Source organism: Triticum urartu, chromosome 4 (genome assembly GCF_003073215.2).
Source record: "Triticum urartu cultivar G1812 chromosome 4, Tu2.1, whole genome shotgun sequence".
Classification (NCBI taxonomy): Eukaryota; Viridiplantae; Streptophyta; class Magnoliopsida; order Poales; family Poaceae; genus Triticum; species Triticum urartu.
Genome location: NC_053025.1, coordinates 177,432,200 through 177,443,558, shown reverse-complemented (window position 1 = coordinate 177,443,558; position 11,359 = coordinate 177,432,200).

Below are 11,359 nucleotides of genomic sequence, written 5' to 3'. Positions count from 1 at the left end.
ACATGATGAACCCAGCTCAGGTAGAGGACTCTTCAGAAGTGATCATGGGTAACCTTCCTGTTAACGATATTCCTGCCAAAGTTCTTTTTGACACTGGTGCATCGCATTGTTTCATGCCAAGACCATTTGCATCTAAGCATGATTTAACTTTCCATGATTTGCATAGTCCGTTAGCAGTTGTCTCACCGGGTAAATGCTTGCACGCAAGCTACATGGTTCCGGATGTTTCTATCGCGTTGGGCGACTATAAGTTTCTGTCTTCTCCAATGGTCCTTGGTAACTCGGATATTGATCTAATTCTCGGCATGGACTGGCTTTCTAAGCACAAGGCTCAGCTTGATTGTGCTACTAGGCAGATTCAGTTGACACACTCGTCTAAGGATGTGATCGTCTTTGCCGCTCGTGATGATACCATTCAACTGTTTTCTCTCAATGAGAATGGCGAGTTGGATGCCATCTCTCAGATTCCAGTTGTTTGTGAATATGAAGACGTCTTTCTAGAAGAGCTTCCAGGAATTCCTCCTCACCATCCAGTTGAATTCGTCATCGATCTTGAGCCTGGCACGGAACCTATTTGTAGACGTCCTTACAAGCTTGGACCTGAAGAGTTGAAGGAGCTGAAGAAACAACTCGATATTTGTCGGTGTCAAAACCATCGGATCTCGGGTAGGGGGTCCCGAACTGTGCATCTAGGTCGGATGGTAACAGGAGGCAGGGGACACGATGTTTTACCCAGGTTCGGGCCCTCTCGATGGAGGTAAAACCCTACGTCCTGCTTGATTAATATTGATGATATGGGTAGTACAAGAGTAGATCTACCACGAGATCAGAGAGGCTAAACCCTAGAAGCTAGCCTATGGTATGATTGTTGTTCGTCCTATGGACTAAAACTCCCCGGTTTATATAGACACCGGAGAGGGCTAGGGTTACACAGAGTCGGTTACAATGGTAGGAGATCTACATATCCGTATCGCCAAGCTTTCCTTCCACGCCAAGGAAAGTCCCTTCCGGACACGGGACGAAGTCTTCAATCTTGTATCTTCATAGTCCAGGAGTCCGGCCGAAGGTATAGTCTGGCCATCCGTACACCCCCTAATCCAGGACTCCCTCAGTATCCCCTGAACCAGGCTTCAATGACGACGAGTCCGGCGCGCAGATTGTCTTCGGCATTGCAAGGCGGGTTCCTCCTCCAAGTACTTCATAGAAGTTTTTGAACACAAAGGTAGTGTCCGGCTCTGCAAAATAAGTTTCCACATATTTCCATAGAGAGAATAATATTTACACAAATCTAATCTGCTGATGTATTCCGTAGTGTGACATCACACCACGGCCAAGTCTTTATCCGAATCGTTTTATTGTCCCACCTCAGCACGTGTAGCGAGGCGGCTTCCTTGGCATGTCTTGTTAAAGCAGAGATTGTGTCCCCTTATTCCGAGATTCTCATCAATACGGGTGTGGGTAACCAACCGCGCCATTGACTACGACACTTGGGAGATAAGCGAGTTTTACCAGGCTGGTGGGGATGCATAGTCGCGTCCACCCATATAAGGGGATAAGGATCCACCTTTTCATCCACACCTTCTTCCTCCTTCGCCTATCCATTTCCGCGCACTCGAGCTCCAGGGCCCAAGTCCGCACACCCCACCTCAACCTTCTCCAGCCATGTACGGAGCAGGAGGCAAGTGGATGGTCTCCTCTGTCACGGAGGGACAGAACAAAAGACTGAGGAAGGACGGATACTTGTCTAGCGACATTGCGCACTGGCTTACGAAGAGGGGCAGCTCATCCCCACCCCTAGGCCCCATGAGAGGGTGGTGTTCCTCCCCCCATTTCCTCCGCGGACTGGGCTTCCCTCTCCACCCGTTTGTCCGGGGGCTCATGTTCTACTATGGCCTGGATTTCCACGATCTGGCCCCGAATTTTGTCCTCAACATCTCGGCATTTATCGTCATGTGCGAGGCTTTCTTCTACATCCGCCGCCATTTCGGCCTATGGCTCAAGACTTTCAATGTCAAGCCGAAGGTGGTGCGCGGCACTCAGGCGGAGTGCGGAGGCGCCATGGTGGGCAAGATGCCCAACGCCCTATGGCCCGAGGGCTCCTTCGTGGAGTCCCTAAAGGGGTGGCAATTGGGGTGGTTTTACATCACCGAGCCGCGCGACCCTGAATGGGTCGCAGCCCCCGAGTTCCGATCCGGACCCCCTACGCGGCTCACCTCCTGGAAAGAGACGAGCCTGTCATGGGGTAAAGAAGGAGAGCTGACCGGACTCCAAACATGCGTCCAAACCCTGGTGGACAAGAAGCTCAAACTTGTCAACGTAGTCCAGGTTATGCTCATCCGCCGGATCCTCCCGTTTCAACAACGGGCTTTCAACCTGTGGGAGTTCGACCCAGCGCAGCACCGAACTCTAAGCAGGCTCTTCGACACAACGTACGAAGATGCGTGGAAGGTGCTTTTCAAGGGTGCCGAGGCCCCCGCATCCGCTACCGAGGATCGCGGATTCAGCACGCAGCGTCGCGCTCGTGCGGTAAGCTGTATTTACCTTTTACGGGGTATTAGTTTTTCATAGTTTGACTCCATGCGGGATCTTAAGCTCCCTTACCTTTGACAGGATTGGCAGGAGATGTCCGGACAGATCAATTGTCTGGCTCCTTTGCCCGAAGGCCCAGCGGACGCTCGCTTGGCGAAGCTGCTGGTTCCGGCACCCTATGTGGTGCCGGAGAAGAAGGCCAAGAAGAAGGCCACGAGGACTCGGAAGAGTGCCCGGCGCCTGGGGGTGTCGGATTCATCATCCGACGACTCCAAGACACACCCCTCCCGTGAAGATGAGGAGGAGGAAGAAGAGACCTCTCCCCCTCCAGCGGGGGGAGAGAAGAAAAGGAAGGCCGCCCCAACTGGGGAGGCCGAAGGGTCCAAGAAGGGGAAAACCCTTCCTCCGGACGGCTCCACCAACGCCGACGACGGCGAAGAGGAGTAGCCGCACAGGGCCAAGCCCCTGGCGAGATCGTAAGTGTCCGGGTACCAGAGTGATTCATAGTATTCTTCCATTGCACAACTTTTCCTTATGTCGAACATGTTTATGTAGTCCACCCAAAGACCGGCTCGACGTGTCGTCAAGCGGTTCCCTGGATTCGTCGGATGTGAATTTGCTTCTGACGGCTACCTCCCCCGACCCTACGGACGACGCCGAGGTGCTGTCCCAACAGGTTCCAAGCCAGGAGGAGGTGGTCCTGGAGGCGCCGCAAGGCGACCTCCCGGACTCCAGGCGCGAAGGGGATAAAACCCCCAAGGGCTCCGAGTCCGGCCTTGAGCCGGACACCGCGCCGGAACCTTTAATGGTTCCGGACTCCAGTAGGCGGCCTCCTTCCAAGAGGAGGGAGCCTGCCGAGCCGGTGACCTCCGTCCAACCGGAGGCACCGGACAATTTGCTGGAGACGCTTAACGGCGCCTCCATCGACGAGGAGCACCGCACTATTATGAGTGCGGTGATCCAGAAGGTTTAGTCCGCCAAGAGCGGACTGACTGAAGCCTGTGCCGGCCTTCTAACAGGCTTTGAGGTAGGTAAAGAATATGTAAAAATATTGCCGCATAGACAGTAGCCCCTGATGCTCTGTTCGGCATTCGGAAAGAAAAGCCGAATAGAGGATCTAATAATCGCAGGAGTCTAACATAATCAAGTCAATATGCGTATGCAGGTTTCGCTGCTAGCCTCCGCCGCACTGACTGCGGAGGTGGATACGCTGAAGCAGAACCTCGTGCGGTCCAAGAACGAGCTCGGCCATGCCAAGAGGCAACTCGAGGAGAAGGAAGGTAAGTAATACCTTGCGCAATTATATAGAGAAGATGTGGTTGCAAAAAATGACAGGATCAATGTGCTATTATAGGGGCAACGGCCGAGGTGGCAACCCTTAAGCAAACGCTGTCCGAGGCCAAAAATAGGGCGGCCACGGAGCGCACGGAGAGAGAGAGAAGCAGGAGGCGCGGGTGGAGGAGGTGCAGAAATAGCTCCAGGCTCTCGTGAAAAACACGAGAGTTTGGAGCTTGACTCAAAGACGCAAGCGTCCGAGCTTGCGGCAGCCCTCAAAAGCGTGAAGTCTGCCAAGGCCGAAGCCCAGAAAGCCCTCAAAGAAATTGACGCGATGAAGAAGATAGTGGCGGGTAAGGCATTCATTATGCAAAGCAAGCACGTCAAAGTGAATTATTTGTTACTTATCCGAGTCCGGAGCTCTCCAGGAGCATTCGCAGATTTGCCCCGCAGTGCATCTGATGCCGCCGCCTACTACCGAGCCAAGGAGGGGAGCTCGACGGAGAAGGTGTTCTGTTCTCAGTATGCTGAGGCCGGACACCTGGTGCCTTTGAGCGACCAGCTGAAGCAGATGGTCGAGCTCCACAAGGTTGCCGAACAAGTCGTAAAGGGCCTCATAGTTCGGCTGTGGCCTGGAGAGGATCTGCCTGGGAGCTACTTCGGGCTGGTGAGGCGGCTGGTGGATGCATGTCCACGACTTGAAGTAATCAAGTGCTCCGTCTTCATCGAAGGTGCCTGTAGGGCGCTTGCCCATGCTAAGGTGCACTGGGGCAAGATGGATGCGGAGAAGCTGGTGAAGGACGGGCCGCCGCCGGGCAAGGAGCATCACGTCCCGGAAGCATATTATGAGGAAGTCCTGAAGGGTGCCTGCCTTATAGCGGATGAATGCTCCAAAGATGTAATTTTTGAGTAAACTCGCATTTGTGATCCTGTACGCTGAAAACTTGTTCATATACGCTAAGCAACGCTTTTGAATTTAAAATATTACCTTCTGTGCGGCCGTTTATCAAATTTGAGAGATGGCGAGTCGTCGGCTTCTGCCCCCATGCCACAAGTGCTGGGGTGTTCGGGATAAACATGGGCACTCTTTTTCCCATTCTTGGGTTCTTCGAGGGAGGCGCTCAACACAACGAACAAGGCAATCGGACTATAATGCTTGTACACTCTCACTTAGCCATAGAATTCTATAATTTTAAATTTCAGCAAAGCCCCTAGTGTTCGGAAGACCGAGTTCGGGGCGCTATCCACGCCTAGGCCGGACAAAGCCGACTCCTCGCTCTAAGTGGCATAAGTCTTTAGGGACTCGAAAACCTCTCGAACAGCGACCAACTCTCGCCTCATCATGACAGTCAGTTTTACCTTTCTCTACTGAGGTGCTTAGCCCAGCTCAACTGGGGCACAATCGCAGTAGTTCTCCTAGTGCTACCTTAGCCGATATAATGGAACGTAAGGTACCAAAACATAGGAGCCGGGCAAACCCAACTATTGACCCAAGACATGATTCGGAGCCGATGCATATAATGCTATAAGTTCGGGGTGCCGCACTTGTAAAAGTGTTCGGACTTCTCACACCATGTTGTGGGGTACTTAAGCCCCTGGAGTATTGGCCGTACCAAAGTGTATGGGTGCAACATGTCATTAATGAACATATATTCGTAAAAAAGAGGTAATGCGGTAATAGACGTAAGCTATGCATTGTTTATTTAAAAAAGCTGCGATCAAAGCAGAACGATACAAATAGTGCGATAAGCAAAAGATGGGACTATCAAATATGTCCTTTCCAGGGGCGAGCTGTGGAATGTTATGTGAAACAGGTATACTGCTTGTTATAGAGACCACCTTAGAGTTCCATAGTGCGGCGTAGCTTTCTGCTTCCCTGGTTGTATCGTTTGTGCGGCAATTGTACTGCCGGACAAGCCTTCCGAAGAATGGAGTCCTGAAAATAAGAGAAAATTTAAGAAATCGGCAGCCCCTAGTGCGGTTTAAGCCGCGTTTCAGGCTTGCCGTGATGGTGCCCCTCCCCCTGTGCCCATGGTATTTCCAGAGCGTAGTTATGTACGCGCGGCACTGGTTTCGCAAGTTCGCGAGGGCTGGGGTTGGGGCCGCATTGCTACGCTTGCTCGGAACGTGCCAGGCGGTCTTGTTGTAGGTTACTCCAGGCGCGCTTGACGATGTCCGGACGTTTAATGGCCGGACTGGAGAATTGCCTTGAGAGGCTGCTTTGTACTTCCAGTGCGATAGCCGCCGTATGTTCCTCCGTTCAGAGAGAGCGTTCGGTGTTTCCATTGACCATGATGACGCCTCGAGGGCCTGGCATCTTGAGCTTGAGGTATGCGTAGTGCGGCACCGCATTGAACTTGGCAAATGCGGTTCGCCCGAGCAGTGCGTGATAGCCACTGTGGAACGGGACTATGTCGAAGATTAACTCCTCGCTTCAGAAATTATCCAGAGATCCGAAGACCACTTCAAGTGTAACTGAGCCTGTATAGTTGGCTTCTACACCTGGTATGACGCCTTTAAAGGTCGTTCTGGTGGGTTTAATCCTCGAGGGATTGATGCCCATTTTCCGCACTGTATCCTGATAAAGCAGGTTCAGGCTACTGCCGCCATCCATAAGGACTCTAGTCAGGTGAAATCCGTCAATAATTGGGTCTAGAAGCAATGCGGCGAATCCGCCATGACGGATGCTAGTGGGGTGGTCCCTTCGATCAAAAGTGATCGGGCAGGAAGACCATGGGTTGAACTTTGGGGCGACTGGCTCCATCGCGTATACGTCCCTTAGCACATGCTTCCGCTCCCTCTTGGGGACGTGGGTTGCGTATATCATGTTCACCATCCGCACTTGTGGGTGAAAACCTTTCTGTTCACTGTTGTTCGGCGGCTGGGGCTCCTCCTCGTCATCGCTATTCAGCCCCTTGTCTCTGCTTTCGGCATTTAACTTGCCTGCCTGCTTGAACACCCAACAATCCCTGTTGTTGTGATTGGCTGGTTTTTCGGGGGTGCCATGTATCTAGCATGAGCGGTCGAGTATTCGGTCGAAACTGGACGGGCCCGTAGTATTTCTTTTGAATGGCTTTTTCCGCTGACCGGGTTTAGAGCCTCTGAATCCGGCATTAACTGCCGTATCCTCAGCATTGTCACCGTTAATGCGGCGCGTTTGCTTGTTGCGACGCGACCTGCCACTGCTGTCCTTGGTATCCAATTACCAGGGCTCTTGGTCATGTTATTGCTGCGAGCTAGCCAGCTGTCTTCTCCCGCACAAAAGCGGGTCATAAGTGTCATGAGGGCTGCCATAGATTTCGGCTTTTCCTGTCCTAGGTGCCGTGCAAGCCACTCGTCGCGGATGTTATGCTTGAAGGCTGCTAGGGCCTCTGCGTCCGGACAGTCGACGATTTGATTTTTCTTGGTTAGGAACCGTGTCTAGAATTGTCTGGCCGATTCCTCTGGCAGCTAAATTATGTGGCTTAGGTCATCGGCGTCTGGTGGTCGCACATAAGTGCCCTGGAAATTGTCAAGGAATGCGGCTTCCAGGTCCTCCCAACAACCAATTGATTCTGCTAGCAAGCTGTTAAGCCAATGCCGAGCTGGTCCTTTAAGCTTGAGTAGGAGGTATTTGATGGCGTGTAAGTCATCACCGCGGGCCATGTGGATATGAAGGAGATAGTCCTTGATCCATACCGCAGGATCTGTTGTGCCATCATATGATTCGATGTTCATGGGTTTGAAACCCTCGGGGATTTGATGATCCATTACTTTATCTGTGAAGCATAGTGGGTGTGTGGTGCCTCTGTACTGGGCTATATCACGATGCAGCTCAAACGAGCTTTGTCTACTGTGTTCTGCCCGGCCGGATTTACTATATCCGGCGTGACGAGTACCGTCTCGTGCAGTGGGGCGCCCACGTGATCCGTAGATCGATCTTGTTTGCCTTGCCTTGTCCTCCAATATGTCTCGTAGGTCTAGCGCATTTTCCCATGCCTTGGTATTTTTGGAGCGGCACCGGGGTGCGACTTGAGTGGAGCGCCGAGAGGCCTCTCCGTCACGGCCACGGGGTGGCCGGTCAGCCGCATCATGCGCTGGTGATGTAGGTTTAAGTGCTTCCTCCTCTAATTGGGGTAGCAACCTGCGCTTTGGGTAGCTCTTGGAGGGGCGTTCAAGTTCATACTCTTCGGCCGCAAGGACTTTAGTCCATCTGTCGGCTAGCAAATCTTGATCAGCTCTAAGCTGTTGCTGTTTTTTCTTGAGGCTGCTCGCCGTGGCCATAAGCCTGCGTTTGAAATGCTCTTGTTTGATGGGATCCTCCGGCACGACAAATTCGTCGTCGTCGAGGCTTGCCTCATCTTCGGAGGGAGGCATGTAATTATCGTCCTTGACCTCTCTGTCTGCCGCTCTCTCATGAGGGCTGGCTTCTCTATCCTCCTGTGCTGAACCTTGCTGGAGGTGGTTGTCTTCGGCACTGTCCGGGGTGTTATTATCCCCCGTGCCGGAATCACCGTTTTTGTTTTGGCGGGATTTAGAGTGGCGCTGCTGACGCTGGCGCTTAGGCTGCTTCTTGGAGGGGTCATCCTCCGTTGTTCCATCGCCATTGCCTTCTTTTGGGGTGTCCACCATGTATATATCATATGATGAGGTGGCTTTCCAGTGCCCTATAGGCGCTGGTTCTTGATCGTCTCCTGCATCGGCGTCCATACCGTCGATGTCTTCGGAGTCAAAGTCGAGCATGTCGGTTAAATCATCGACAGTGGCTACGAAGTGGGTGATGGGTGGGCTTTGAATTTCTTCATCATCCGCATCCCAACCTTGCCGACCATAGTCCGGCCAGGGCTCTCCTGACAAAGAGAGAGACTTTAGTGACTTCAGAATATCGTCGAAGGGCGAGTGCTGAAAGATGTCTGCGGTGATGAACTCCATGATCAGCGCCCAATCGGGTTCGATCGATCGGGGTGCGGAGGGCTCGGAGTCTGGAAAGGAGTCCGGCTCCTTGGAGTCACGGGCTTCGCAGAGAACAGGGCTGGTGTTCGGCTCAATCACCGTAGAAATTGCAGCCCCCGAGGCGGTGTCTAACCACCCATCCTCGGTTGGTGTGATCGGCTCCGAGCTAGGGGTCGGAGGGGACATAGGTGCGGCCTCCAGGGCACTGTTCGGTGGCAGAGCTAAATCATGCCCATCGTGACAGTGCGGCGCGCTCGGCTGTGCCTCGAATCCGTCGAAGATCAAGTCTCCGCGGATGTCGACCGTGTAGTTCAAACTTCCAAATCTCACATGATGGCCAGGGGCTTAGCTTTCGATCTGCTCTAGATGACCAAGCGAATTGTCCCGCGGTGCAAAGCCACCGAATACGAAGATCTGTCCGGGGAGAAAAGTCTCACCCTGGATCGCATCGCTGTTGATGATCGGAGAAGCCATCGGGCCTAAAAGCGACGACACAAAGGAACTCTTAGTGAAAGCACCAATGTCAGTGTCAAAACCGGCGGATCTCGGGTAGGGGGTCCCGAACTGTGCGTCTAGGTCGGATGGTAACAGGAGGCAAGGGACACGATGTTTTACCCAGGTTCGGGCCCTCTCGATGGAGGTAAAACCCTACATCCTGCTTGATTAATATTGATGATATGGGTAGTACAAGAGTAGATCTACCACGAGATCAGAGAGGCTAAACCCTAGAAGCTAGCCTATGGTATGATTGTTGTTCGTCCTACGGACTAAAACTCCCCGGTTTATATAGACACCGGAGAGGGCTAGGGTTACACAGAGTCGGTTACAATGGTAGGAGATCTACATATCCGTATCGCCAAGCTTGCCTTCCACGCCAAGGAAAGTCCCTTCCGGACACGGGACGAAGTCTTCAATCTTGTATCTTCATAGTCCAGGAGTCCAGCCGAAGGTATAGTCCGGCCATCCGGACACCCCCTAATCTAGGACTCCCTCAATATTGAAGAGCGTATGGGTCTCATCCGACAGAGTTCTTCTCCATGGGGTTGTGGTGTTCTTTTTGTCAAGAAGAAGGATGGAACGGACCGACTTTGTGTCGACTACCGTCCATTGAACAAGAAGACCATAAAGAACAAGTACCCACTTCCCAACATCAATGAGCTTTTCGAACAACTCAAAGGTGCTCAAGTATTCTCTAAGATTGACCTCTGTATGGGCTGTCATCAGATTCACATTCGTGAACAAGATATCCTCAAGACAGCATTCAGGACAAGCTATGTTTCATATGAATACATTGTCATGTCTTTCGGCCTTGTCAATGCTCCTCCAACATTTTCTCGTGTGATGAACTTCATCTTCAACCCCTACACAAATGACTTCATCTTGGTCTATCTTGATGACATTCTGGTATTTTCCAAGAACAAGGAGGATCATGCTAAACAATTGAGATTGGTGCTGGACAAACTCAGAGAACATCAGTTCTACGCGAAGTTTTCAAAGTGCGAGTTTTGGCTCGATGAGGTTCTCTACCTTGGGCATATCATCTCCGCCAAGGGCATAGCTGTTAATCCCGAGAAGGTGTATGCAATTGTGAATTGGGAACTGCCTCAGAATATGAAGCAGCTCCGCAGCTTTCTTGGGCTCGCAAGCTATTGTCGAAGGTTCATTGAAAATTTCTCTAAGATCGCGAAGCCTCTTTCCAACCTTCTCCAGAAGCATGTGAAGTATGTCTGGACGCCTAAATGTGACATCACTTTCAACACCCTCAAAGAGAAGTTAGTCACAGCTCCAGTTCTTACTCCTCCTGATGAATCCAAACCATTCGAAGTTTTCTGTGATGCTTCCCTTCAAGGTCTCGGTGCTGTGTTAATGCAAGAGAAGAAAGTTGTCGCCTATACCTCTCGCCAGTTGAAGCCCAACGAAAAGAACTACCCCACTCATGACCTCGAGTTGGTGGCAGTTGTCCATGCTCTTTTAACATGGAGACATCTCTTGTTGGGAAGAAAAGTGGACATCTTCACTTATCAGAAGAGTCTCAAGTACATCTTCACTCAGCCCAACCTCAACCTCAGGCAGACTCGTTGGGTCGAAATGATTCAAGAGTATAATCCGAGTATTGAATATACTCCAGGCAAGGCCAATGTCATTGCTGACGCATTGAGCAGGAATGCTTACTGCAACAGTTTGATTATCAAGCCCTTCCAACCGGATCTTTGTGAAGCTTTCCACAAACTTAATGTCCAAGTTGTTCCTCAAGGATTCCTTGCCAACCTCCAAGTCTCTCCTATTTTGGAAGATCAGATTCGTGAGGCTCAACTTCTTGATGCCATGGTGAAGAAGGTGAAGATTGGGATTGCCAAGAGCCAACCTAAGTACAAGTGCTATCGCCTTGATGACAAGGATACTCTATTCTTCGAGGATCGCATTGTTGTTCCTAAGGGTGAGCTTCGTAAAGTCATTATGAACGAGGCTCACAATTCACTCCTGTCTATCCGTCCTGGAAGTACAAAGATGTACCATGACCTCAAGCAGTCGTATTGGTGGACTCGAATGAAGCGCGAGATTGCTTAGTTCGTGAATGAATGTGATGTCTGCATAAGGGTGAAAGCAAAACACCAACGGCCAG